The sequence below is a fragment of the Agelaius tricolor genome, unplaced genomic scaffold, assembly GCF_023055355.1.
Source record: "Agelaius tricolor isolate 1412-34295 unplaced genomic scaffold, bAgeTri1.0.p SCAF_2, whole genome shotgun sequence".
NCBI lineage: Eukaryota > Metazoa > Chordata > Aves > Passeriformes > Icteridae > Agelaius > Agelaius tricolor.
In genome coordinates, this window is record NW_027269262.1 from 62,172,028 (window position 1) to 62,196,629 (window position 24,602).

The 24,602-nt window shown below is 41.3% G+C and overlaps 1 protein-coding gene across 7 annotated transcripts in view; it reads left to right on the forward strand.

The window, feature by feature from the left end:
* SULF1 (sulfatase 1) overlaps positions 1–24,602 on the forward strand; it is a 148,771-nt gene that overhangs the window by 8,108 nt on the left and 116,061 nt on the right. For 5 of the 7 annotated variants that reach the window (XM_071420783.1, XM_071420766.1, XM_071420757.1 and 2 more), the window contains exons 1-2: positions 16,745–17,081; positions 18,451–18,543. The exons of 1 other annotated variant lie outside the window; for it this stretch is intronic. The gene's annotated coding sequence lies outside the window, so the exon portion shown is untranslated. Of the gene's footprint in view, positions 1–16,744; positions 17,082–18,450; positions 18,544–24,602 lie in introns of those variants that run through there. One more of the 7 variants, XM_071420831.1, reaches the window with a different exon arrangement.

Here is a 24,602-nt window from a genome sequence, read left to right on the forward strand (position 1 = left end):
TGCCCGCGTTATTGTTAATGTATAATATATAACATATAATATATATCTTTATTTTTTTTGAAACTTGTACTTATTATATAACTTTTCCCAAATTATTCCATTTGGAAACATTGCTTTCATAAAGACCACATTTCATTTTAAGTTCAGCAATGATCAAGTTAAAGGACTACTTGGGAAGGCAGTAAACACTTGCAGCAAGATGGATTAATCAGTATCCTAACTGTAAATCACCTTGTGTTCTACTACAGTAGCAAACTCTGAAGAAACTTTTGAATGTTAGCAACAATATCAGCTATGAACTAGTACAACAGGTACTTCCAAAGCCACTTTATTAGTTTGTTATATGTTTGTCTTTTTGGCTAATATCTGATTGATTGCTTGCCAAAGTTAACTGCAGATAAGGAACAATAAGGAACTACCACACTTCTTCCCTCTGAGAAAACACACAAGTCCTACTCCACTTCATGCAGTTTCCTGAATTAAAGCAGGTGTTTTCAGGCATGGAAATAGTTGTCCTTGCCTTATTAAGACATTGACATGAATATCCCTGGAGGAGCAAGGAAAAGCTTAAACAATGAAATGAGGCTTGAGGCTGAACATTTTTGTCTCATTCATTTATCTGCTGCTGATGTGTGTGTGTGTGGTACAAGGGAGATTTAATGAATACTGCAAGTATTCATTACTGTATATGAATCTTGGTATTCACATACAGAAAAATATTTGTATGCTTTTGGTATGAGCTTACTGTAGAATCAGAGGTTAGAAATTAACATTATTCATTAGTGGCAAAAGATACCTCTATTTAAGAAAACATATGTATCTATTATCATCCTTGAAAGTTCAAAGAACTAAACTCTCTGTGTAGGTCTCATATCTTCTGTGTCTTTTGTGACACATTTTTGTGCCTGCTATGATGCTTCTGGATGCTCTGTTTTGTCCTCAACCCTCACTACTCATATTGACATAAAACTAACTCTTCTAGGAAAATTTTTCTTCAGATGCCAGTGACTTCTGGCTTAAAAGTAACATAACATGACATGACACTACACTACACAACATATATCAATCATATCATATCATGTCATATCATATCATATATCATATCAATCATATCGTATCATATATTCTCACAACCTCTCCAAGTTACTACAATTTAAAGTGAACAAACAATCCCATGTATCACATTTTTCCCAGCTTCCTCTGATCTTAACTCTATGATCTTAGATGACTTTTCCAACCTTAATGATTCTGTGAATGCAATAAAAATCAGAGAATAAAGCAAAATCGACTAATCCAAGTCTCCTAAAAGAGCCCACTTGTATTCTTCATGACATGTGGAGATGGTATTTTTGTGGTAGTGAGTTTCAGTGGAGTATTACTTCAGCTCAGAAAACATGAATGTATCACCTTGCCATTCCACCTTGACCACCAGCCTCTAGTACTGCTGGGAACCGAGGCTCTTTCTTCCAGGTGGCCTCCTGACTCAAAGCTGGCCAGCCTCCTCTTAGTTGTAATGACCTAAACATAGAGTTCCTTAAGTTTGTCCCTTCAAGCTGTTTTTTCTGACCCTTGATTTACTTATTCAACTTTTTCTGTGTATAAATGCTTGTTCTAAAAAGGTAACCTTCCATTTACCTGAATTTAACATTAATTAGCAATAATTATGAGTGAGTGTTTTAAACTCAGTGGTTTTGAGTTTTTCAGTGTCTGGATTTTGTGAGGATAAAAGAGGCCTGGAACTTATGGTAACATACACTTCTCCTTTTGAAAGGTCTAAAATTTATTTACATGCAGCATCACCGAATACTATTACCTCTGGTACTGACAACAGCAATCAAAAAGTCGCTTAGACAATGGAAGACCGAGGAAGAAGCCAAAGTTTTGGATATATATTTATATAAACACACATATAGGCAAAGAATAGCTCCTTTTAAAAGATTCCATGGTACATTTCGTATTCACTGAGAGAAGACCTTATTTTTTTAAGCATGCATCTGAATGACCCAAACACAGTAATCATGGATGCGTGTAATTTTTTTTCCCCTCCTTCTGCCCAATCCTGAATTTAAATCATAATGCTGAACTTGTGACGTCACTCTCAATCATTTCCACATGGCTTCACTTGTAGGATCAAAAAGAAGGTGAAGCTCTCTTGTGTCAGCAGAAAGCTGACTTGGGGGATGGAAGATAAGTCAGTGAAATTTCTAGTAATGACAAGAAGACTTCAAAGAAACTTGCAGGTAAAGTACTATTCTTTTTCAGTAAATAGTATCTCTGCCTCAAATTTAACACATTAATAGAGGTTCAGTTTTAAAAGGGGCTGTGCTCCTAAGGAGATCCTGAGTCTTCAGACACTTCAGTTCATTTAGAAAATCTTTCATGAATTTAAAATCAACAGGTGTATTCCAAAAAATAAACCTCAGTGAAAACAGGGTAAGATAACAGCATGGTGGGCAGCCCAGCTTCATATTTCCATTTTCTCTGGTACGTTAGCTTTCTAAAGATGGCATTTTGGCTCTGATCAAATGGAAGGGCAAAGGTTACCGAATGTGAGGCTGTGGCTGCTGGAAAAGAGAACCAGTACAATGGTGGGGAAAAGCAGGCCACCAGCATTAAGCACAGAGAGATGTGGGAAACTGGCAAGAAGGAAGAGGATGTCATTTTCTGAGAAACCAGGAAATGAGCTCTGTGTTCAAGCATTTCTATTTATGGTATAAGAATTGTAAATATCGCAGAAGATATTTGATACTGAGACAAGGAAATATGTGTCAGGCCTTTTAGTTTTAAGCCCTTGTCTTTGCATGTGCTGCTTTTGTTCAAAGAAGCAACAATAGAAAAGGAGGGATTTGGGAAAAAAGGTTTCTGCTGCAGCATTTCCCAAACTACTTTTCCTGTGCCCCTCTCCCAGGTGAGTTCTACCGTTCATGACCCTTCTCTCTCCTTTCCTCCCCAACTCATTCAGCATCCAGCATTCAGGATTACAGCCACTCATCTCAGTTTGCAGCCTGCAGACATTATCTCTCATACCCCCCCTTCTTTCCCAGAGAGAGGGTGAGTCCTAGTTTGGGAACTGCTGTTTCCACTGGATTTCAGTTCCTGGCAACCTATCTGTAAAATACTTTGACCAAAAGGGAGCTGTTCCCCAGAGACTGTGATGCTAATTCTGCTGTGTAGTTCTGGTGTGATTTTAGAGTAATCCCCTGGCTGCACACCAGTGCTGTCCTGCTGGGCTTGTCCCTAAATGAAAAAACCTCTACAACACATTTTTTAAGCATAGCACCTCACAGCCTTTGAGGTTAACTGCAGTTTGGTTAGTAAAGTGTCTCTGTGCTCATTTCTATTCAACTTGGAGACCACAAATATTCTCCCTCTTCTGCCAACCTTCATTAATTGAGATAATTTTCTTTTAAGTTTCATTTGTTCTATGTGTTTAAGGGAAAATCAAGCACTACAGGGCAGGAGGATGGGACAAACCACTGTTTCCACTGCTCATTTTTAAAATGTAAAGGCAGAAAGTGTGTGACTCTCCTATGCCAGGGTCTTTCCCAGAGCTAAATCCCATTCCCATTGTATTTATATTCACCAGAGCCACTGACTTGTTTACTGAGTGAGTGGCTGCTCAATTCCTGGAAGCCATTTACTTATCACTTACAAGATGGAGACAACAGCAGTGCTCAGCACTATCTGTTTATCTACCCAAATATGGATTTTAAAGACTCATTACAGTCATTTGACTTTGAAACCTCTCAGCCCTGAATAGCAGGTAAATAAAACTAATAGGCAATTTGGTAGAATTTCTGCTATTTTGTTTAAAGGTTTCCAAGATGCTCAATCACCTTGTCTCTAAAACAGTGTGTCCTTCTCCCACTGTTTGTTTATTTTTTTCAAAGATAAATCATTGTATCTGAAATCCAGGAAGCAATAGTGGCATGCTTTGGGGAGAGTCTGGAAGGGAAATTATTAGAAGTCGTGACCTCAGTGGCAACCTTAGACGTGAGGTACTTGCCTGGCCCATGCTCATGAACCGTGAGGGGGACACACCAGCATGTCAGGCACCCTCTTCTTCACACCACCCTTCTTCTGACACCTATTTAGCTTCCTTGCCATGCACCAAAGTTAGGAGAAATTGCTGATGCCATCATGGCTCTTGTTATCTGGGGTACCCTGCACGCTTCCTCTTTGTGACAGTAGGCAAATTAGGTTTATATAGGGAGATGCATTCTTTTGCCTGAAACTCAAGTCACCAGGGATAAGCCTATCATGAACAAAACATGTCGCTGTTCCAAGCCTATGCACTCAAGAGGTTTTCCTGTCTGTCTCCCCCTCAGTAGCTTTGCTATGAGAGGTGTCCCCACACTCATCCCACGCCGGCTGCTGCTGTGTGCCAGGGCAGCCAGCTCTGCCTGCCCGAGGATGCAAAGCAGCTCCACAGGGACTGTAGGGAGCACGTCCATCCCAGCTCCTGTCAGGCCAGCATTTGTGCTTCTGTGAGATGTAGGTGATTGCTAAAGTTGTTTCCAAGACTGCTTGTTATATAGAAAAAGACAGTGACAGAACTGCATGGAAATACAATCTAATGCAAAACCACAGTGCTATTTTACTTTTCAGAAAGGTTTTGTAATGTCTTTGAATTGGCTACCTGGCTATCTTTGGCTCTGACTGCTAATCCTTCAGTATCCTTGAGGGTGTCCTTGATACTCTAAATTAGCTGATATTTTTAGAATATTTCAATTTTTATTATCAGTTATGCAATGGACATATCACTGAATATTTTTATGTCAGTGTGATTAAAATGCTTAATCCCCTCAGAGAAATTTGCAATGACAGAAAGCATGGATAAAAATCAGCTCAAAGTTTAAGAAGAGGAAGAGGTCAAGTAACTTTGGGAGGCAACAATTTTTCCAAAGGGTTTGTTCAGTGTCCTAAAACATTGGGACAGATTTTTTGCAGAGGCAGACTCAATAAGAGTACTATATGGATACAGGAGATGTGTTCTGAATTTATAGAACTGGGGTGCCCCAGAAGTGGGACCCCAGGCCAACACAGAGTTTCTAAGCAGCTGAAAGGACTGTGACAGCAAAGCCGTGGTGTGCCCTGGCACGGGGCTGGGGACAGTTGAGAAACCAAATCTGTGTGTTTAGCAAGAGTCAGAGTGGTCCAGATCTCACTCTATGGACAAGAGGTGAGGCTTATTTTGGAATGGGAGGCACTCTCTGCAGTGACCCTTGCTTTGCCAAAATGATCCAAATTCATCTCCAATGAAAGAGTCTTCAGAAAACATGGCACGTGAAGGGCCTTTCCTGGGATGTCTGCAACGTCATTCTGCTTTTGGAAATAAAGAACCTCAGAAAATACAATCTCTGCATAAGAAAAAATGATGGGACTTAATTAACACATCATGCTCATAAAGGAGTACCTTCTGTCAATCATAATACCAACTTTTTTTATATTTTTCAATATATTCCTGACTTTGAAACAATCAATATGTAGAGGAACTTATGTGTGTTCATATCTTGATCTAACAACTATTAAGCAATACTAGTTAAACACTTCTGGTTTTGCTAGGTGAGGCTGAAATGTTGGCCTATTACTCAAAAGCATCACTGATACCACTTCTTTTTAATATGCACTACATATGCATAAACAATGTTTATCAAGAACACTTCCAGGGAATTTCCATGATCTAAACAAATGTCTTTGAGATTACTAATATTCAAAATATTAAAAGGTGCTCTCTTATGTTTGCTTATTTTTTTACTCTCTGGAAAGAGAAACTGAAATTTCAGAACCACAAAGGGTTTTCAAGGGTATGTGAGTAAGATTTCTCCTTGGAAAGGTACAGATAGCTGTTCTCAAATCCAAGGGGCCCACAAAGAGTGTCTGGGTTTCTGGAATGAATTGCTGAGTTGTACGTACAGGTGCTAAGTGTGATTACGTCAAAGTGTAAGTGCAGGAAATGAGATCACCCAAAGGTACCACAGGCACTGCAATATTAAGAACTGGGTATTAAGAACTGCAACTGTATTTATCTCCAGGTTTCAAATCCCTCCTCTTAAACCCACTTATTAACTATTTTGTTAAAAGCTGTGAAGGAGACCAGGCTGGGGTAGAGGGATACAAAGAATTTGGAGTGAGTTTTCAATTAAAATCCGCAGTCTGTTCTGTTTCTGATAATCTCTAAATTCTTTTGAAGAAATGATCATTATAACTCTGTCTAATCTGTTTTCAAAACAGACTCTGAAATAGCCATTGTGTCCGCACCTTCTGTTTTTATAACTTATGTGCTTTGATATTGTAATTGATGCAAGTGGGTGCAATTAAATCTTTATTTGGAAACTTGCACCAAAGCAAGTCATTCAGTAAAAAAAAAGCCACCAATGTGCTTTGACTCTAGATTCTCACACATATTTGCACTTACAATCAAAGCTTTTGTTCTGTTAAACTAACAAGGGCTGTTTAGCATAAGAAAGAGTTAACACAGGCTGCCTTATGTTTTGCTAATTTTGGGAATAACAGTTGAATGGAAAAATATTTGCAGAAAACTATGCTGTCCCAGTAAAAATGACCAATTTTTATTTTAATAAGTAACTCACCACAAGTGGAGAGGTTTAAAAAAGGCCTGATGATATGCCAATGATTACTGTCACTCAGTGATAAAATACTTCTCTTGTTTTTCCTAAGATCACAAGAGAGCAGATCAGATCTCTAGCTCAAAATTGCTTCTAAACTAGGCAGTGAATTCCACTCCACCACTTTCACTTGGGGGGATTTCACCAGACAGGCAGGGATTGAGTTCTGCAATTAGTTGTTTGTTGGCATATCTTTATTTATTAGTTCTGTGACACAGTTATTGATCAGCCATTGCATTGCTACTTATAATTCAGGCACTGCTGTCTCAAAACTTAGCTGTGGTTTGGTTTGTGTGAAAGGAATTTTTGTAGAAGGGTAAGTATGATTTATTTCAGTGAAATGATCTGTCTGCTTGGTCCCACTGCAGGGAAAGGCTGTAAAAGCACAGAGCTTAGTCAGGCTGTCAGCTGCTTCTGGAAAAACTACAGGTTAAAAGCCTTTTTCTTTTGCTAAGGGACTCTCAACTAATAGGAAAAATCTTAAATGTAATAAAACATTTTTTTGTGTGTGTATGTACATGCATATATTTACATATATATAGAATATAGTTCCTTTTTCTTCTGAGAAAGTTCAGATAGACCACTGTACCACCTATGAAGCAAAGTCATGAAAGCACACAGTGGGTGTAATCAGGTTTAAAAACCCTTACAAGTGGGTATAAAAACCTCCATATTAATTTATCTGGAAAATATTATCTTGGCCTCCTTGAGAACCAAAGATGTCTTCAAAAGGGCACTCTTTGCAGAATACACCTCCAGCAAAAGCAAGGTTATTTAAGGAGTTCCTGTGTCAGGCTACCTTCCTGACAAGAAAGGTCAGCCTTCTCGTGTCTCCAACAAGCATGGCAGAGACTCTAACCTCAGTCTATCATTGTGAGGAAATCAAGCTCAACTCCACTGAAATTTTTTATTGTTGATTAGACTGGTTTAAATAGCATCAGGGCTAAAACCTAAAAATAATGCTTGTTATCTGAAGATTGCCCCTGGAGATAATTCAGCATCTGACAGGTCTCATATCCTGTAGTAGGACAATTGCACATTAGTAGAACACTTTCTGTCCCAGAGGAGGTGGCCATTTTAAAGTTTCTCCAGTTTGACTCATCTTGAGTTTGTGTGAGTTCTAAAATTTGATTTTAAGATCAACTTAAGCCCATTTAAGATGAGATTGTCTCTGAAGAAAGATGAATCTCATTTTTTCTCTCCCTTGGCTCTGTGCCTTTTCTTGTGTCAGCACTATCATTTTCATAGCTTTGTGGTCTGATTAAACCTGAGTAAAATTTAGCCACTCAAAAAACCACCAAAGTGATCTGCTATTGTTTACAGAAAGGAGTCAGGAAGAACAAGAACCATGTGAGCAGAGCTAGGGAAAAGAATGGATTGTTTCTGCCAGAGGTTTTTGCTGGATGTGAACCTGTCCTTGGAAGCTGCATCACCTGCAGCTGGAGTATAGCTCCTAGCCACCTCTGAGGAGCCAATTGTTGGACTGTACATCAAACAACAGCCCTTACTGCAGTTCTTTTGCAAATTCTGATTTTTCAGTGACTCCCTGATAGCATCCAGTTTGAAGAAAATGTTAGAAAGGCCTTGGATTTATTAAAGTGCAGATTAAAAACAAGTTTCGAAACTAGTTGCAAAATGGCATTTCTGTCCTGTTTTTAGAACTATGTGTACAGCCTTGGGAAGAGCCAACTATAAAAAATATTCTGAATCCCTTAGGACTGCACAGAAGAAAGAACAGCTCTGCCTTTTACATTAATCTGACCAACCAGGTTCTACCTTCCTACTCATTGATACCAGAATGAAGAGGAAAAATATTTATCCCTCCCTTCAACCGAATATGGAATTCAAATAAAAACAAAGTAAACCAGCCAGGCAAATAGTACAACTTCCTGCTCCAGTCCCTCTAAAATTCAATTTTACTGACATAAGCTTGGAAAAGATTCCGTGCCCTAAATTACCACTGAGAGTAAATAATAATTACATTTGCCGTGACAGGAGATTTTGGGTCAGTGTCAACCTAAGGACAGCAGATGAGACAATCTGTTGGGATTTTCCTTTGCTGCTGTAGAAGGTTTTGCATGGACAGGGAGGGACAGAGGAGGCCTGAAGGGGTACTCAGGCCCATGGTGGCATCAGAAGCAGAAAGTGCTTTTCCAGCCAGAATTCTGTTCTGTCTCTTTCAGTCCTGACCCTTTCCTCTCCCCTGTGTCCCTTGCCCTTTAGTGCTCACAGTCTGGGAAGTGCCACGGGACTGTCTAAGGAGAGAGAGGGAATGTGGCTGCTGTGCCAAAGGGCAGTGGAGGAGAGTGGTGGGTACTGAGAGAGGAAAGGGAGGATAGAAATCCGTGAGGATGAAGAACAAGATCCTCCTGTGGCGCAGTTGAAGAGAAAGTACAGAGAAGAACAGACCAGCAAAAGGGTCAGGAATCTCTCTTCTGACCCACAGCCTTTCAGATGTGCCACCACCAGCGGGCTCTGCAGCCCAATGTTGGTTTTTTTTTCAAATTCTCACTTTCTTGAAAACCTCCTTGAGGTGGATCAAGGATGGATGTTCCCCTAGGACCTTTTCCTAGCCCCTCCAAAACTTTACTTTTTCTTTGAAGACCTTTCAACTCCCTGCCAATCAGCTTGAATGCCCTCAGCCTCTTTTACTTTCTTAAATTTGACTAATATCTTCTTGTTGTACAAAGTACCATGCCTTTTTCCTTCCTTCCTCCCCCAAATCCTTCTGCCACTGCTACAATACTGAATTTTGCCTATCCTTTGGAGAGCACAATTACAACCAGTCAAAACAGTTGAACAATCTGCTATGCCTTGAGACCCTTAGATGGTATCATTCACTCTGCCCAAACTAGCTCTGCCTGGAAAGAAATGAGAACTCTCTCTCCATTAGCACTGAACACCCTCAGAAACACCAATACAGGACCTACACTGGGATTTTTATGCATCTTGAATGATTGTTCTGACCTGCAAAGTAATCATGATGTCTTCCAGCAACTCACCACCTCACATCAACTCTTCTCTCTTGGCCTTTCTCAATATTACATTTCAGTTTTCACTCTGTCCTCCTCACTTTTTCAGTTTTCTCTACAATTAATTTTTTTTTTTTTTTTTTTTTTAACTGACACAGGATGTGAGGCATAGATGTTTTCAGGAGGTGAATTCAGGAGGTTTTGGCAATAGAATGAGGAATTTATGGGATTTTGGCACCTACAAAAAGAATGGCAAGTGGCTTGGGTTGGTGGGATAGACATGGTAATTTTCTTTCCTTTTTCCTTCTTTTTCCCTTTTTTTTTAGAGTAGCTACATTTGAATTGTTCTCTAAATGTCATGTTTCTAAATATACTGGAGTACTATGGTTTAATTTTGCTTTCAATCTATGATATCCCTAATTTAGATCCAGTAACAAGAATTTAGATATAGAATTATGTACTCATGTAAATATATATAGGTTTTATATACATATATATTTAATTCTACTAATCCACATCACCTATACACATCTACACATACTTTTTCAGGGATGGGTATTGGCATTTAAGTCATTTCCATGGGCAGGAGAAGGTAGTAGTTACACCCAAGACAATGCTAAGAATACTTTTGCAGGAATCAAGTCTTCTCCATGCAGTGAATACTGCTTTATCATTCTTTTGGTGACATAAAACTCCATTATGACTTTAGTTGTGCTTACTTTAGGTGTTATGGCTATGCCATGATTTATGATCAGGAGGGCCTTGAATGAGTCTGCCAGCTGTTATGGCTGCGTTGTCCTACCTGTTTATTTGTATGTCCTTACATGAGATGCCAATTTCTTTGAGGTTAATTGTCTTAGCAGGTGTAACTGTAAAGTTAATTGTATGTGAGGCAAGGTAAGCATATTGGCCTCTTTTCTCAGTGAGAACAGAAGTGAGACTGAAAGGTCCCGGCTACTATACAAAAATCTCTGTACACAGAGGTGTAGCTGGTCCTGCAATGTGTCTGCTCTTTCTGCTCCCAAATATTCTCATCGTTGTGTCTGAGATCACAAAAGGGTTAAATGAAATGTTTTCCTAAATTGTTATGGGATTTGCTGATACTTTGTTATTATAAAAATAAAAGGGCTACAGGGGCTGCTGCTTCCTTGAGTCTTTAGGAAAAAAATGAATCTGTATGTTAAACTGTGTGCATTCCCACGCTCTGTCCAGAACATCATGAACATACTTGGCTTTTTTAGGCAAGTGGTACCTTGATTATGTGCAATATTAGAAGTATGCTCAAAGGGGGGGAAGTAATATTAAACCTTCATAATTAAACCTTTCCTGATTTTGGTGGGTTTAACATGGAGTCATCAAAATCCTTCATTCTTTGTTATTGCAATTTTTTCAGGCTGAAAGTTTTGAGTAGGAGCAAAGATAATAATTATGTAAGAGGGAGGGACCTAAAGATGACCACTGCTCATCACTTTACTTAATGTTAAAAGCTATGAGACATTCTGGCTTCTAAATTTTTGGCATTTTTTCAATTTTTGTTTAGTATTGGATGGTTTACCTCAAATTTTTTTCAGTAATGAAATTGAACTCCATCCAAAACTGTGAAGTCAGCACAAGTTCTGAGAGCATGTTGCTCTCTGAGTTCTCACACTTTTAAAACCTTGCAGACTCCATATATACTCTCTCTTTGGTGTGCTCCCTACTGCTGAGAATGGGATCACCTACCTTGTGCAGACTGGTTAAATCTGTTGATTTTCCTGCCTATATTTGCCCCTATTTTCCAGCTGTCTGGTATGTTGAGCTCTTCCCAGACGCAGTGATCACTTGTTTACTGTGCTGCAGTTGAAACTCGTGGCCAGCTGGCAGCTGAGAAGGGAAGAACCACAGCTTCTTGGTGCATTAAATCGTCATATTAGGCTCTAGCTTGGAAAAACTTTTGCTGGCTTTGTTTTCTTTTTCCCTAACAATGACATGACAAATATACTGGGTTTTCATTTGTTGGGGGTTTTTTGGTCTTCTTTATTTAATTCTGGGATACTAAAAGAAAAAAAAAAAATAGCTATGACAAATCTAATCAGCTCTTCAGCTAGGGTAAGACACGTGCCTTTTAATGGAAGTGATCTTGTTTGGTAGTGAATTACTATGCAACCACTAATGAGGGAGTTACCTTAGAAGAAATAGTAACCAAAAAGAATCAGTGTTTTGAGAGTGGGTGTAAGTGAAGAAACACAAATTTGAGACTGACAATTATTTCAACTATTAATCTTCTTCTGGAGGCAAGTGATAGTGATGACAACAATCTGACAAATTGTAAAGCCCTGTGATGAATTGAGTCAATTATGATCTTTTGTCTGTCTCACCTGCACTCTATCCTCTGTTCTGGTTACCCCTCAGGGGAACTGTTTTTAGTATTGCAGTCCTAAGACAGATTGTAGCTGGGTATAACTTCCATACCATCTGATTCCATTGCAGGAAAGATGGAGCAGGGCAGAAGAGCTTCCTTAAAAAATTGAAGTCTATATCCTTCCATCCCACAAGAGCTCTGCACAGGCAGGTAATCCTGATTCTGGAACTGTGCCCTTAATGCTTTTCTAAAGCAGTCCTTTTGTAGCTAGCACATGTATGGTTTCCTATTAAGAGAGTACATGTATAGGCCTATGCACATTTCCCCAGAAAATATGGAAATTGTTCTGGGATACAGAATTCTGCATTTTCATGTGTGCTGTATGTGACTCACCAAATTTCTCAATATTTTTTGTACATTAACCCTATGGTGTTTTTTACACAGAATAATCATTGTTGGAATATTTTGTTCAGGTAATAGGGTTTGAGCAGGGGTAGTGAGAAGAAAGCTACCCAGCAGGTGTATGGTTGCATGCCCTAAATGTTATTTATTCCTTCTTCCTCTGGCCAGGTTTTTGATCTTTAGCTAAGCCACTCAAATGTCTCCAAGTTTGGTAGGTGAGTTCTGAGAGCCCACTGAAGCAATTTAGATGACTGTGGTGAAGGGGTGCCTGACTCCCGAGTCTTGCACAGCTCTGGGCTTCCAGCATGGAGGAAATGCCTCTGAAAGACCATGTGTTTCTGAAATTTAGGTGACTCCAGGTTAAGAAACAATTGAGCAGACTTTTGCACAGAATATAGTTTGGGATTTAGCTCACAAATTTTACATGAGCCTATGTCTGACTTTGGAATGCCCACATATGGAGAAAAAGAAAATGAAATGCTGGCTTCGCCAGCAGCTGCTGTATACTCAATACTTTTGATCAGACTTTTTTTACTAAGGCTCCTGAACATGGATTTATGAGCCAAGCTCTGAAAATCTTGGCTAAAGTTCTTAAAAGGAATTCATCTCTCTTATACTACCCACCATGAGGCCCCAAAACTGCCAAATTCTTTAAGAAAGAGTGAACAGCTGTGCCACACTAAGTCATGGGTATACTAGGCTTGGCACCCTCCAACAGTGGAAAATAGTGGATGCTTGGGGTAAAGTGTAAGAATAGGACAAGCACAGAATATTTGTCTAGGATCCACTCCAGGTGATTCAGGGATTCCCTGTACCAGAAGCTATATATTTGTATTTAATTGCTGAGACTATTTATTTTTTTCTGTGAACTTGTCCAAACATTTGAATATATGTCATTTCTATCCCCACTGTATCCTGCAGCAAGTCGCTCCAAGGTTTCACTGTGCTCCACATGAAGAAGCATATCTTCCTGTGCTTCTTGGAACTTGCTGTTTGCTGGGATCTTTAGAAAGAAACATTGGTTTTTAATTATTTATCTTTTCTTTGCAATTCAGGATTTCAAAGGCTTTTTTATTATATGTCATTTTTGACAAGATGTCATTGAAACTCAACAGGAGCATGAGCATGCTATTCATGCATGGGCATGCATTTCAAGCTAGAATTTAACAGTAAACGTGTCTGTAGATTTATAGCCATGTTCTAGAACCTCTTCTGTTCCTATATAAACTCTTCAAACATAATTGAATCCAGGGTAGACATAAAATTATTCAAGGAAGCAAAAAGTCATCTTCCCTTCCTATTGGCAGAAGAGTTGACTGAGGTTGCTGCAGGAATCATGAAAAATCCCCTTTGATTATTTTTGAGAGCTGAAAATGCCAGAGTTGAGAATTACATGAGGTTCTTGAGCAGAGGTGCACGTGTGTGATTATGTGCTTGTGTTCCACACTGACACACAAAACTGCCAAGACCATCTGTGCTGGAGAAAGGTGGTGAGTTAAAGTCTAGGCAACACAGAGTGAACCTCAGTGCCCTGGCTTAAAGATGCTGTTGGCTACCATGGAAACCAATTGGAACTACTCTGTGAGGGACATGTTATCTGTGGGAACAAAACAGGAGTGCCTATTTCTCAATATCACAATTACTTACAATTAATCTCGCATATTAGGATTGTCTTGAGTTATTTGCATAAAGCATTATTCACTTTGCTACAAGTCCTGTGTGAGTGGGGGCAGCCTGACCCTAGCAAGAGTTCAAGGGTTTGACAGTCAACTTGAGAACCTGTTTTATGATGCATAATTTTAACAGCATTTTGGGTATGGCTCTTCAGTGCAGCTTTCATTTCAGCCTTTAAAACCTAAACTCTTTGCAGATGGCAGTGTGCATAGAGGAGAAGTGGTGCAAAAGTCTGTTATAAGCTGTCACAGCAAACTAAATCTGGCTGTAGTCACACAAGTAGCAGTTAAATTATCCCGCAACATTAGCAGTAGCTTTTAAGTGAAAACATGATCATGGGTGATGTTTGAGGGCTAATGGAGACAAAAATTTGTATTTCAAGTCATGGCAGAGTCTGTGAAGAGGAATCTGGTGAGGGGTGGGGGTTGTCTCCATGTCTCTGTATACAAAACACTAAATTAGGGAACCTTTTAAACATGTCAATTTTACAGTATTGTGACTTGACAGGCATCAGCAGAGGCATCCCTGACTTACACAGGCCTAAAAAAACAACAGATCTCGGCCTATGCATCACACAAATGCTCAGTAACTTATGTATATTTATAGTCAGATATAATAAACGACATTGGATAAGCATTTACCACATCACAACATAAAATAATTGTATGCACACACTTGTCATTCATGTTGGTTAAAGGTTGAACCCTGCTGAATTTGCCTCTCATCTGACCTGTATAAACATAGAGCATCTGTGAGGTGAGCTGCATTTTAGAAAGTGAGTCGGGACCCAGGATGATGCAGCAAAATTTGAGGGGCTTTTTGATATTCCACATCTTTGATCACTATAGATTTTTAATGCAGTTACTGTACAATACTGGTAAGAAGTACAGCTAAAGAAAATGCGTCAATAAAGACTCCAGGGCTTTTTGGGTATGTAAGGTTATCCAGTCTGTTTACAGATCACAGTCTGCTAGGATGAAACAAAATCAAACCAAACCCTTGCCCTGAAGATATAATTGGCAGCATTAAGAATCTTACAATACCCCAGGGACAGTAGTTGCATCTCTACTTCACCACATATTATTGTTGAAAATATTATTCAGCTGTTTATTTATCTAGAATTAGCAGATTAGGGAGTAGTGTTTTAGTGGATACCAAACATCTGTGATAGCAGTTTCAGAGTAATAGGCTGAAACAGACACTGTATCATCACTTTGGGGAAGAACTTAAGCAAATACAGTTTCTTATTTTTCCTTTCTTTTCCAGGTCAGCTTTGCTAACAGCTATCTGGGCTCAGACCCCAGCTCTTGAATCTCACATTTTGTTAAGTACTCACTTTGCCACTAGTCATTCAGAAACAGCCTTGTGTAAGGTATTAAAGAACGAGTAAGCCAAATCAGCATTTCAAGACTCTCATATGGCTTTCATATAGCTGGGCAGAGTGTGTCTTTTCACAATTGCAAACCTTTCTTCAAGTTGGATGTTAACACTTTCAGAGTAACTTTTAATGCCAAAACAACGTCCTTCCCTTTCAGTTCAAAGAAAACACAACATCTGTCATAATGTGAAATGTAGATTTAATGCAAGTGTCAAGTCAGGCACTTGGTAATGAGGTAAAAACCCTTGAGATTTTAAGTCTCTCTTCCACGCTATCCTATTACAGGGAGGGGAAAGGAAAGAACTGTTTCTTTGGCACTTAGCAGCTTTTCTGTGTCCCTTATCTATCCTTCCCGGACATCTTCTGCAAATTAGTGGATTTTTCCTGGCAGCGTCCCCGAGAGAGTGGAAGGTGTGATAATGTTTGCTTTGCGGCAGAGGGAAACTGAGGTACAGACTAGCCGCAGTCCATGCTTGCCGCGGCACTGCCCGGAGCCCCCCAGCCCCGACTGGGGCGGTGACGGCTCCCCAGGGGAAGGGCAGCGCTCCCCAAACCGCGGCCGCATCCCGCAGGACGCTGCGGAGCGGTGGCGGAAGGGGGTGGGAAGCGGGGAAGCAACAGGCTGGTGGCAGCCGGGGCCGGGGGCGGCAGCCGGGCCGGGGGCCGGAGCGGGGCCGGAGCTGTCCCAGCAGCGCGGAGCGGGCGCTGCAGCCGCCGAGGGCGGGCGGGCAGCGAGCGGCGCTGGGGCACCGAGCCGCACCGGGGAGCCCGCACGGGGAGCCCGCACCGGGGAGCCCGCACCGGGGAGCGGGGGCGGCCAGCCCGCCTCCAGGGAAGCACAGGCTCGAGGGAAAGACTCGCAGATGTCTGAGTGCGGGCTCCCGGCTCTTTGCTCTTCGGATATCCCCTCTTCTCCCCGCCTCGCCCCCCACCCCGGTTTCCCTCTAGCCTCGCTACGCTGTTCTCCCAGGAAGGCTGGAAGCAGCCACGGGGTAAACGCGGCACGGTAAGGAGTTGGGATTTTGGGATGCAGATGTCACATCGCCCTGCAAACGACTCCCGCAGTAGCATTTTATTAGGATTTCAAACTGCATCATTTATCTCTTTTAGAAAAGCGTCTCTCGGAGGAGATTGCCCTCAATAGACCCGCCACAAAAACATTTTAGCGTTGCTCTTGTGCTTCTGTGCATCGCACTGCGAAGGGGTCCCAGTGGTCCCTTGGAAATACAAGGAGTTGTGAGAAGTTACACAACTGGCCACCAGACTAATCCACTCCCTCTACCTTCCCGCGAGTACCTCCCCCTTCTGCTCTTTTTTTCAATAGCAGCGCTTTCTCAAAATCTCAGGTTACTTTGCTAAAGAGTTCTCAGCCTTATAGTTTCTGCCCTTGTCTCTGCCTCCAGCTCCTTAAGAGCCACCCAACCCCAGCGATTGGATTGGGCAGCCCGTCTTGACACACCACTGTGCTGAGTGCTTGAGGACGTGTTTCAACAGATGGTTGGGGTTAGTGTGTGTCATCACACTCGAGTGGGGATTAGGGGAGAGAGGCAGCCTTGCTGGAGCTGTGTGGTCTTCCCCAAGTGTGAGCTGCAAGCAAAAGAAGAAATACCTAGCTCTGGGGGAGAAGCGGGAAGAATCGTTTCCAGCAACTCAGAGGGGAAAATAAAACCGCACACTTTGTTCAGGTAAAGTAAAAAGGCACCTCATGCCTCTCTCCTCTCTCTCTCTCTCTCTCTCTCTCTGCTTTTTTTTTTTTTCCTTCACGGTTTTCAGAGGAATGCTAGCGCAGCACACTTGTCAAAGCCAGTTGCTGCTGCCTTATCAATGCTGCTATTGTACGGCTGACAGATAACAGCGAGCACAGCCTGATGCTTGGCTGTCTTCATAGAGCTAACACTCTTAACGCCGCTAAGGTCACGCTTTCGGAGGTGTAGATTGGAAAATCTCCCCGGGAGCGGTGAATCCCGGCGCTGCGGGAGCCTGCCCTGCTCCCCCCGCAGGCAGCGCTCTCCGCCGGGCGCACACGTGTGTGTGAGTGTGTGTGTGTGTCTGTGTGTCTGTGTGTCTGTGTCTGTGTGTGTCTGTGTGTGTGTGTGTGTGTGTGTGTGTGTGTGTGTGTGTGTGTGTGTGTGCCCGCCCGGGGCGGCGGAGCCGGGCACGCCGGGTGCTGGCTCCGAGGGTGCCACCGCGGGTGCTGGGTCTGCGGTGCCGCCGTGGGCGCCGTGTCCGCATCTGCGAACGCCTCCGAGCTCCGGCAGAGCCGTGGAACTGCGCGCTCGGGCGGGAGAGGGCACCGCGGCAGAGGATTTCCTAGGCTTTGAGCAGGATGCTGCAGCCTGTCTCTGGGGCTCAGCTGGGAGGCAAACCAGAATGTTTTGAAAGTGCCTTGGAGATGTCTGTAAAGTTTGAAGACTCCTTTATAGGGACCTGCCTGGGTTCCTGGCAATCGGCGTCGAGATGGTTTGGCTAACACATGGGCGTAAAGTTTAGAGAAAATCAGGAAAGTAGGGAAAGGCAGGGTACAATGTAATTCTGCTCTTGCAGCTGCAGCAGAGCAGATGGATGTAATTCATTTGCAGATCTGTTTGTGAAAGTTTTACAAGTCATTGAAAACTAAGTAGCATCACTATAATGGATCATTAAAGACTCGCTATATTTATAGATTCTAAACTAGCAATCTGAAGTGTTAATTAGACGTAGGCAAAAATTTATGTTTAGGAAGGAATGGGGGCAGAAATATAATTAGAAATTAGTTATGGAAGTACTCTGCTATCATTTTCATTTAATTCCACTATTAAGTTCATTGATGTCTGGAGCGTGGGAAGCCCAGCAAATTAACTAAATCAGAAATGTTATCACTAATTACAGTATGTTAGCTTATCAGAAAAGATGTTTTCATTGTTTTATTCTAAATTATCTAGATGGAGAAATTAGAGGATGGATTATTTTTCCTTTTATTTGGTTTGGAGTTGTTTTCTTTAAAATTTGCTGTATATGTATGCTGTTTTCCTGTGCAGAGTAACAATATTATTTGCTTCTTTTGCACCTTAACAGTTCTTCACAGTAACTGTCACATACCTCTGGTGCTTACGAATTATTGGCCTCCTACTTGTGAAAGAAATCTAACACTGTCCTCACCACTTACAGGTGAGATATTCTATATATAATACTGTATCTAATGTGTTCTGAAATAAGATCTGTTTAGTAGGCTGAGCAAGGGGATTTATAGCTGGTGCTTTGTGATTTTGGTATTCAACAGTGTAACGATGCCCATAAACCCATGTTTCATGTTGCACATATATTTTTGCCTCAAACCAACTTTTTTGTTAACTTTTTTCCTTGAACAGACTATTTGGCCTCTTTACAGGTTGTTCTCAGCTTGTATTTTCAAACACACTCTTTAGTGCGAATGTGTCCTCAGAAGTCATCCACAGCAATTTGAAACAGAGAATTAGCTAATTCCCAAAAATTACTGGACAACCAGACCAAGATTTATGTGAATAAATTTGACCATTTTGGCTTTTTCTCTCAGTCTACACTTTCTCATTGTAAAAAGTGATGGAAACTTTTACAAGCTTCAAATGAAAAACAAAACCAAGGGAAAACCTCATTATAGCTCCACGTACGAGTCTTGTATATTGGATTTCTCCTCTTTCTCCCAGTGTGTCCTGTGAGAAGCTCAATATGCCAGCTTCAGCACACAGAGGTTCAGACTTCAGCAAAGCTGAGGTGCAGCACTGTGAGCTGCAGAGCCTGATGCTGTCACTGCCTAGCTGAAACCTATCCCTCTTTGTGGGTATCACAGATCAGATGATCTACAAGAAACCATGTTTTTTAAAGAAAGTGCATAGCTAATTACACATGCCCAACTTGTTATTGTTTTACTAGGGGGAAAAAAAACAAACTAGTTTCTCTAGCACTGCCAGAAAATCTTGCTGAGAAACTAGGAACAGCAAATCATGTTTTTCCTTCCTTCATAATGATGGGGCTGTTTAAAAGACAATGCCCACAGGGCAGTCCAGCTTCTTGTCAAAACGTAATCTACTGTTCCAGATGGTAAACATTCAAAGACATATTTATGGTGACTTCTACATACCTTCCTTTGACATTGGCTTTTTTTTTCCTGAGAGCACTTGTGCTGGGTACACACATGAAGTTCCCATTAGCATCCCAGCAGCTGTAAAAGTGTTCAGAGCTCACAAAGATGTTCCTCACAGTGAGATAAAAATAATCTTAGGAAAAGATCTGAGACAGTACAAGTTCCATGATACGCTCAAGGTAAAAAATTCCAGAGGTACAAAAAAAAATCCATAAACTGCTGCATGAAAGCTGTAACACATTTTTGTTGCGGCTAATTCATCTTTGCTTGATATGGAATGCTGAACATACCAGGCATGTCTGTACTATCAACTCTGTTTGTGATGTGAGGCAACCTGCTCTGCACAAAAGGTGGTGTGTTTCTTTTTCCCCCAGCTAGTGAAAATTAGGTGGGATACTTATTGTCTTCATAGAGTTCTCAAAGTGTCACCCTGTTTTGTTTTTTTTTTTCTCACTGCTCTAAGCAGTTAGGTAGAGCACAAGAAAATGTTTTCCAGCCAGAATGTGTTCTGCCCTGAATTGTCTTAATTATGTGTCAGTTTATTGCTTGTCAGGGGCTTCCTCTTCTTAGCACTTTATAATTGAGGTGGGTGAGCTCATTGCGTCACAATATGCAACTTCAGTTTCTGCTTCTTGGCATGTCTCCTTGGCCTTTCATTGATTTTTGTCTCTGTTTCAGAGGAAAAAAATAATTATGATTGGTGTAATTTGCATTGAAAAAAAACCCTTGGTGAGTTTCCAAATGGCATGTAGATGCACCTTCAAAAAGTAGGCTAAATTAGATGTTGTTAGGAAAAAAATTGCATGTAGAAATCCAGAAGTATCCTAGAGATTGCAAGTAACAGTGTGAAAATTATTGTAACCACTCTTATTCCAGCCAGGAACTGATAAAAACAGTTTATTTAAAATGTTGTGATGCTGGGGACAATGCTCTTAAATGTGCAAGCCATTATAAAAACCACACTCAGTGGATGTTAGACAGCTAAGGAAAAAATATTTTAAAACATTTGCAAATTCTGTTCTGGCTAGAAATACTTTATTGCTGACTATTTTGACAGTTTGCAGGGTTTTTATCTAGCTTTGTTTAACTTATATCCTGCACTTGATAATACATATATTTATACATATATATATATATGACCAAATGCTCATGCAGGATCAGGAGTTTGAGCCTTGTGTAATATCAGGGCCCATTCTCACACTGATGAGGCAGGACACTTGTTGCAGATGTCATGGGAGTCATGGGTTCCATGATTTCCTTGGCTTTAGAAAGAGCTTTGGGGGATTTGTGTTTGAGTGGGAAGGCAGACTGATGTGATAACAATTGAGAAAGCTCCTTTCTGAGCCCCTTAAGAGCTGCAGTGTTCAACAGAGAACGAGGGTCCCGTGACAACTCTGCGGTGACATAGAAAGAATCCAATTAGTGGCCACTCCTGCTGTTGATACTGGATCTCTCCGAAAACATTTCCACCATTACCGCCCCCATTGTAATCCCATCCATGACACTGATAATGGGATCAAGAGTGTCTTTTCAGAATGCCTGTTTAAATTTTAACTGCCATCTTTGGAGATTTTGAGGATATTAAATCAGAAGGCACTGATTAACACAGCTCTCAAGAGAGCTTTGTGGCACCCAGAAGGCACAGTCATCTTCCTCATACTACACTTTCCCAATGCCTCCATCACAGGTAGAGCTACATTAAGTGGGCTGCAGGTGAAGTGGGGGGGCTGAATGTACATGGTGAATAATCCATTGAGGTGTGGCTGGCCCTGCACTCCAGTTACCTGCAGACCTCACCCCTGAGCAGTCACATGTGCAGAAAGCAGCAGAGGAAGGGAGTGGGAGGGGGTACAGTCCCCTGTGCTGTGCCCTAGTAGTGGCAGCCAGTCACCCTGCTTCTCCCTTTAGCAAGCCTTCAGTCATCACTCTGCCTTCCCAGCTGGATCAGCAGTGTAATATTCTGTCCTGCCTGCCTCAGATCTCTTTCTCTTTCACTTTTCTTGCTCCAACATTAATTCATCATTTCCATATGATCAGAGTGCAGTAATTCCATTGTTATTCTTACCAAGAGGGGCAAGTTCAATGCTGTCATGTGCTTGGAGAGGAAGCTGTAAAGTGGAAAGGCTCAAGGTTCTAAGCAGTGTCACCTCAGAATGCAGCACAGTAATTATTAAATTAATAACCAAACAAGACTCTCTTTAGCTGAATTATTTTAGCACATTTCAGTTATGTCAGTAGACTGCTTTTGAGGGCCCCTGCAAGATCTTTGTTTAGCATTGCTTATTCATACTCAAAAGTTGTTAACTGGTGAGAGTAATTCCATTTTAATTTCATGTGTCCTAAGAATTTTATTTTCTGAGGAAACTAATGCTTGTTTCATCTTATGGTTTATGCACACAGCAGATTTAGTGTCAGTGATTTTCCCAGAACTTTAGTTCCCACTTTGAGAATCTGCTGGAAAGGTTGGTAAGCTTTTGTTACTGTGTGTGCTCTATTAATTGTGGAGCTCTGAACCTTCCCAGTCATAACCACCACCGGTGGTTTGGTTACACTGAAACATTTTTTTGTAATAGTTGACCTTTACACTCAAAATTTTATCAGTATTTCCCTTTTCTTATAATTATTTCTTTCATAGCAAAAATTAACTTACAATTAAATATAAACTTGCATTATAGTATTTATATCTGCAAATTTGGTAGTATTGCTGGAATATATACTGCAATATTTCTAGATGTGGTACTGTGCTGTAGAATTCCAGGCTGTAGATCAGTGCTAGATTATCCACAGAATACTTCATGGAGTTTCTATATAGAAGCAAAAGACTAGAAAGTCAGTGCTGCTGTAGTAAAAAAAAATCCTATCCTGGTTTGAATATAATCGTGGCACTGCATGCTGCCATTTCTCTGTGATGTGAATCTAACCCATCTTAGCAAGGAGAGGAGCTGCTTGACAGCAGCTGTATTTTTGTGGTGCTTCACAGGAGGTGAACTCTGTTTGGAAAGCCCACAGAGAAGATGGGGAAGCTTTTGGCACTAGGATTCTGGAGAATAAATGTAACAGGGAGCTGAACACAGGGGATTGTTTTTCTCAAAAGCATCTATTAAAACTGAATAGTGGTCTGTTCCAGTATTGTAATTGCAATGTGCCAAGATGTTCGTTATTCTACCATGTGCACTGTTTTGTCTGTTTTCACTTAAAAACAGAAAAATGTGTTGCCAAGCCTGTAAATGTCTGCAAAACTGCCAACTCTCCTGACTTTTATCAGTAGTCTGAAGATATTTAGCCTTCTTTGTAAAGCTTCAAGTGTAAGAGTCGAGATATAACGTAAGAAGTTCAGATCTCTGGTTTCTGGCTTTTTAAGCCTAATCCTCCTGGTTGCTGAGACAGCTGGCTTGCATGCAGCTCCAGAAACATGAAGGAAACTAACAGAAATCCCAAATCTGCCTATGTAAATGCATGCAGGCTGTGTGAACGAGGTGGGTTTGTGCATGTCGTGCCTGGCAATTAAACAACCCAACTTTTTTTTCCTGAGGTTTACTGTAATCAGCTCCCCCTGAAATTTCTGATCGGTCGTCTGATAACTCCCATTTTGTTAAAGAGGTTTTATTGCAACAGAGGGTGAGGTTTCTTGTCTCCTCTCAGATAGCAGAATAGCTTGCTGCCCTGGAGAAACCCATCCTTGATCTTCCCATCCTCTGCCTGCAGCAGTGTGTTCCCATCTCCTTCCTTGTGCCAGGTTTGGCTCTTGGCTCACCTCCTGGAGTGCTGCATGGACTCATCAGGGCAGTGGAAGCTCTGTTGGCTGCCTGCCTACTGAGCTGGTTCATCTCAGCAAGTGGACAGAGGGTCCACATGGAACAATGAAAGTGGTTGGAGCTGCTGGCTTGGGATGAGGAGGGGAAACATGGCCAACCCTTTAGGGGGCTGTGAGCTGTAAGATATTCCACTACCTGGTGACACCTTCTCAACCCACACACTGGGGCCCTGTGTGTGTCCACAGGAGAAGTGTGATAACAGATGTGTGTGACTGTGCCAGTGTCACCATGAGCATGAGGCTAAATGTGCACATTTAATGAAAGCCTATCCCTTTTTATTTAGAGAATCACTGCAGTATCACTCAGAATACAGAAAGTCCTGCCTTACCACTTCTGACTCTCTAACCCAACAACTAGGATTTGGAGAGAAGCTAATAAGTGGTGTGGAGACAAAAGAGGAAAGAAACAGAAGTGCCTGCTCAGCTGCTGCTTTAAAAAGGTGAATGAGATTCTGAGGGTGGGATCCAGCCTGCATAGCCAAGGTGCGCCTTGGGTCTTAAATACTTACACAGCAGCTACCTAAAGGCATATTCTGTCTCTATCAATGAAGAGAGTCCCCCTGAAAACCTCCAGGCACTGCAGTTAGGAAAGCAGGATTTCCTTTTGTAAATCTTCAAAGGCACCTGCCTCTTTCCATGTGTAGGGATGAAGCTAGCTTGCTTTGCAAAGATTGCTAAGGAGCTTGACCTGGAAGAACTTGATATCATCTTGGGTTTCTTGATCAGCCCATAGATGAGCAATGGCATGGATAAACACTGTATTTGGACAGCTGTGGCATAATTCCTACACAGCTCTTTAAAGTCACTCCTATACTTTCCACAGAAGAATGCATGAAGCAGGTCTTTCATTTGGACTGTGGAGATATGATTCACTGGAAGAGACTAGGATACTTAGATTAAATGTAGTTTTGGTACTGACTGTAGAAATGGAACACTGTACTCCTCCAAAGAGTCACCTGTTCTATTGCTGGGTTTTGCTGACAAAAAAATGTGAATGTAAGTTATATAGGTTACACAAAAATGTTTTAAAAATCACTCAGTGTTATTACTTAAAGAATGTTTCAAAGGCCTGTGGGGTAGATAGAGCTTAGGGGAATCAGAGATGGTGGTGGTGGTGCCCACAGGCAGTAAAATCACAATGAGGAATAAGGGATGATCTTAGAGGGATATTATGTTGGCCAAAGAATGGAAGAAAGAGAGAAAAGTAAGAGATTCAGGACCCATGTTTCTGGATCTACCTATGCTAAAACTTTTGAGGATTATTTCCCAGTGACTTGACTGCCTAGGGGCATG